Source organism: Cajanus cajan, chromosome 7, assembly GCF_000230855.2.
Source record: "Cajanus cajan strain Asha chromosome 7, NIPB_CcT2T_4, whole genome shotgun sequence".
Lineage (NCBI taxonomy): Eukaryota > Viridiplantae > Streptophyta > Magnoliopsida > Fabales > Fabaceae > Cajanus > Cajanus cajan.
In genome coordinates, this window is record NC_138523.1 from 40340592 (window position 1) to 40346079 (window position 5488).

Consider the following 5488-nt stretch of genomic DNA (forward strand, 5'->3'; position numbering starts at 1 on the left):
TGTTGTGTGATGGATCCCCATCAAAGTCCATCACTAACTTCTCTTTACCCTAGTGGCAAGCAAAAGGGAAATCCTTTACTTGAGAGCGGAGTATAAACTCAAGGTCAAAACCTTCAAAAGAATCAAAACCGATCAGAAATTCAGAATATCATAACTTTGATTATAACACCAATAAGGGTATAATGTGCCTCCAATTTCAGTACTACTTTTGTTCGTCTCAGTTAGCTACCTAAGTAGGTAAAAAGGGTGTACTTTGCTTTAACCATGCTTTGGTGGTCAAGTTTTTCGCCTTCTAATAAATCAAAGACAATTTTAATTAGGTGTTTTATAATGCATTTTCCAAAGTAGATTGATTGATAATGTACCAAAAAAAAAGTAGATTGATTAATCCCAATGCAAGGACAGATGACTCATAAACGAACAACATGCAGACGAAGTTTCAATTTGTCAAACAAAAAAACTATATTTTAATTATATGCATGAATGATTCTTGATGGAAACAGCTCCTACTACTAAACGAAAATCCTACGTGTGAAAAGCAAGTTAGGAGTAGTGTAGAAAGTGGACTCCAAATCATGTGAGCAAAGAAAGAATCTCCTCAACGGCCAAATAAAAGAAGAAGAAGAAAAAAGAATCTCTTCTGAAACTTACGTATATAATAAGGACCCCATGAAAAAATAATGCATGGGCATATCAAAAACTTTAGCCATCTGTCTCTCTCTCTCTCGTTCTCTTTTTTTTCTCTTCCCTACCTCCCAACCCTTCCCCTGTCTGCCATATATACATATAAAGTTGAGGGGAATGTCATCTGGTTCGAGATCATCCATGCAAGTAGTCTCAGACAATACACTTCTGGATGATTTCGGACCAGGCTTCATTCCCCTCAGCAATCAAGCAGGCACTATTTTCTTCCTCTAGTATATAAATACACAACTTTTTTTTTTCTTTTTCTTTAGGCTGTCTCCTTGTGATGTTGTGTGACTTGTGTCCTTGAACAAGTCCTCAGGCAATTGAAGATCAAAGATTGAAGAAAATGGTTATGGAGGATTAATTGGTTATTGTATAAGCTTTCAGGTGGTTATGACTCAATTTCAAGTTCTTACATTTCATCTACTGCTTATGTTGTTCATATTCATGTTGGTTTGGTTTGTTGATAAACTTTTGTTGAGATTTTTGTTGTCTTTCGGACCTGAACAGCATAATAAGTTTGTTCTTGCTTGTGTTCTGTGGGGGTAACAATCTCTTCAATCTGCTCCTGAATCATAACATCTCTTTTGTTCATGCCAAACTAGTTCTATCAGGTGAGGAAGTTACCCTTTGTGGTTCCAAAGAACTAAAACTACAGAATCAGAAAGATGAGAGAAGAAAGGCAAGTGGATTTGATTTATTCAATGTGCTCCTTAGTTGCTGTAATCCGGTAACTGATATAATGAGAAGACTATCACACGATTCCTCATAACTTTTTATTGTTATCCTTCAATAATCACATGGAAAAGCACACGCCATAAGACACAAATATCAAAGGGTAGGCTCTGTTGAGATCACAATCATGAGTGATTTCCAGCATAAAGCTTAACCTCACCTTGTCATTTCAATCTAATTCATCTTTAGGTAATACTGATTTAGGTAAATAAATTATTAGCCGAATGATTGGATGCAACACTGTTACTCATCCAATCATTTGCCTCTGAATCTGATTGAGAGTCTTCTTGTTCAAAATCGTGAAAAATAGTAGGTGAAAAAATAGTTTTACTATAAGGTAATTCAAGGTGAGACATGACATAGCCAAACAGACAAGAAATAGCTAGCTTCAACTTAAATTAAATGACAAAAAATCTTCTGGATTCATATACTCTACCATTGATATAATCTATGGAAAGCAATTTTGTTCGAATTGGGAGAACTATTATAGGAAATAACTTTTTAGTTTTGAGTATTTGATGCAATTGCATACTCAATGCTCGAATTTGAAACTAGTAAGTTAGAAAAACTCAACGCTAGTTGATTCGTGCATTCTGTGGTCGAGAATATATAACTTACAACCCATAAAAGACGTACAAAAGTCACATGGCACAGAATATGTAATAGTTTTAGTATAACTAGTACTGTTCATCTAGTAGCTCAGTCTGCATGAGTCAATCCAGGGGCATTTTTGAGTCTTGACATCATCCTGTGCAGAAATTGCAGTTACAGGTGACAGGAACATGTAGACAGTAGAGTATGGATTGGGGTGTATCACTTGTTCATTCACTTGCACAAAAGGCAAAAAGAACAGTATATTGTTCTGGCATGTTTCACCTGTGATGGAAATAAAATCTGAAGCAGGTAAATCATACCTTTATGGCTTTATGAATTTGCAAAGTCGGTTGAAAACTACGTAAGAACAGACACTAGATAAGTTCTTGGCCAGGACAAAAAACCCTAGATAAGCCATGAATATGACTTGAAATGCCATTCATGATGAGCAGAAAATGAATGTAGCATCTTTCATACAAAGACTAGACTAAGAAAGATGGTTAAATAAATATTCTTGAAATTCTGCATTGTCTCTCAAAATTTACATATAGTTGTGTGTTGTGGTTAGAAACATGCTCAAATGTTATTATTGAAAAACATATAAAGAATTAATAATTAAAACCGAATTAACTGATTTAAATCTTGTCCTTTATATTCTGCATTGATAGAAGCAGACTTGAATCAAACATGTGAAAATTGACATTTTAATTAAAAATCATCAAACTGATCGCTAGAACCACTTTCTGAGTAGAACAGTTCTTAAACATACACATATACTCGATATTGTGCTCATATTAGTATCAGAACATGTTTTTGACCCCACACGCTTGCTGTAACCAAATGCTTTAGATTCATTTTTGTCATCATTTTATTTTGGTACAGATGAAATAAAAAGAACAGTTATAAACAGCCTTAAAAAAGAGGTCGTAGGGTCATTCCAATTCCCAAAGCAGACTCCAATGTTCATGCCATGATTGATTAATTACGGGAAGAGGTTCCATAGAATCAGATTCCAGATCACTTACCTAAGTCACCAAGCAAGTTCCAGCTAAAAGAGACTGCGGAAAGCTCAGATAACAAACTAAATGCTTCTTTGGCAGCTGAAAAGCTGGCATGCACATGCCATTAGCTCCACCTATTACGCCACCAACATCTAAACCCACTTTTTGCAGATTTCCCAACAACCAAACATTAACTTTCATCCAATTATCATGACTCAATAGAGAAGCTATCTAACAGCGGACAAACCACCTTTTCATGCCACAAATGTAAGATATTATTACATGGATCAGGATTATGCTGTTCCGACCAATCTTTATGTGACATGTTATTAACTCTTTTTCGTTAATCAAGAAATGTATTTAGTGTCATATAGAGATTGGTCGGGATCATTAATCTTGGTTCATACAACAATTTCTCCACAACTGCACCGTGCCTCACTATGGTCCTAGTGTGGCTCTATCTAGTCACTTCTTGTAGCCGTGTAGGCTTTTATGAATTTTCTCAAAGCTATTGCACCACACTCAAAAGTCAACACCTCATTGTTGCATTCCTTCCATAATGTCATGGCTGAAAACCATCCTCTATGTATGTGTATCACAGTATGCATATGCCCCTGGTGACAAATTTCTCTTTCTTAAAAAGTTCAAGATCTTTAAATGAATTATTTTCTTGGTAGAAACTACACAGAAGTGTATCACAAGTAACAGGTGGTCCTCTCCATTTCTAGAACCTATTTCTACACCTCTTCAAAAATCCAATTCTTACAAAACCTTTTATGGCATCAATCCTTTTAGAGATGTTTTAGAAATAGAATAACTGTCAAACAATTCAAGCTTCCTCCATGAACGTAACTCATTTAACTCAATGCTTTTCACATCCCAATGCCAAGTAAAAATAAATTAAGTAATTTAATTATGGTTTTTTCAGATGCCACTAATTTCATCTCCCGCCAATTTATAATTGCACAAGCTTCAATGTGTTCCGAGATTTTTTTTTTGGGTACAAAAATCAAACAGTAGCCGGTGGAAATTTTTTTATTAAGCAGTCTAAGACTACCAAGTATATAAGATTTTTTAATAAATGTATGTAAGATTTTTTACTTTTAAAGATAAATTAATTACATTTAATTATATCTCATATAAAAAAAAGCAGGATCACTTATAATATGGCCATACTAGCTGAGACAGTAGCACAACATTTAATGAATTACAATAGGGTTGCGCACATCACTTACACACACGCAAAATGTACGATAAGCCGTTGAAAGCACAGTGATTTTATTGTAGGGATTGGGTTTACATTAATTTAGGAACATTATGCAAATTGATTTTGTTCTACTCTCTCAATTATCTGTTTTGCCTCAAATTTAATTGGGCCAATGAAAAATCATCTGATGCACAGCACGCATGCCAGTTGATGCACTTTAAAGCAATTTTTAAGTTTTTTTACCTGGCTACTATTTATGGTAAACTGTTAATTTTTATAATAAATAGATAAAATTCATATAAAGAATAATACAAAATTAATTCACAATATAAAATTATTTTACACTCTAACCAGAAAACCATTAAACTCGTGTTAATGTTAAGTTCAGGAGATCATTTTCATTTGCACACTTGTTTTATCCGTACATAGACCAAAATTGAAGGGTAAAAGTTGCAATATACTCGTTTATTTTAAGTCACGTGTCGTTTTAATTAGATAAAAATTATTTTAGCTTTTTCTTTTTTACAACAAACATTATCACAAAATTTCCTATTTAATTAGATACAAATTGTTTATACCTTTTTTAATCATGCAACTGGTGTAAGACTTTAATTTAATGTAGAAATATAAAGTGGCCGACCTAAATATAAAACTGCTAAAGTTATTTTTAGATTCAAGATACAAGTTGAATTGTTGGAGTGTTTTTTTTTATATTTTTTTAAGTTTTATAGTAGTTTATTTTTAATTGAAATTAATTATATCAAGAAATTATGTTATTCATTATTTTGAAGAGTATCAAATTAAAGTTAAGGGAATAATAGAAAAATCAACTTCACAAGCAAATGTCAATGAGTTAAACTTGGACAATCTAAATATTAACATTTTTCTTAGTGATTATGATTCATTTGTGAATGACATAATTGAAACACAAGCAAAGTTTGAAATAGAACTTTACTTGAAATAAAAAATTTTGTATAGAAGTACTACTTTTGACTTTCTTGTATGATGAAAAAAAAATGGGATCAAGTATCTAATTTTGCAAAAAATTGTTAAAAATGTTTTGAAAATCTCAATTTCAATTGTAGCTTCAAAATTTTCATTTAGTTCAAGAGGTATGTTTTTGAGTTCTCATCGTTCTAGGCTTCATAAATTTACTCTGAAAACACTTATGTGTGTACAAAGTTGGTTGAAACACAAGCAATATATAATAAATAATTAAATTTTATTTATTTAATAAAAGTTGTTTTATTTTTTACTTTTGGTT

General features: G+C 32.6%; 1 long non-coding RNA gene across 1 annotated transcript; it reads left to right on the top strand.

Moving 5' to 3' along the window:
* Nucleotides 1-489: 489 nt before the first annotated feature.
* On the top strand, nucleotides 490-5488 carry LOC145949542 (uncharacterized). The gene is made up of 3 exons (XR_014427817.1): nucleotides 490-1369; nucleotides 2179-2325; nucleotides 2899-5488. It is a non-coding gene; the product is annotated as an uncharacterized LOC145949542 (long non-coding RNA).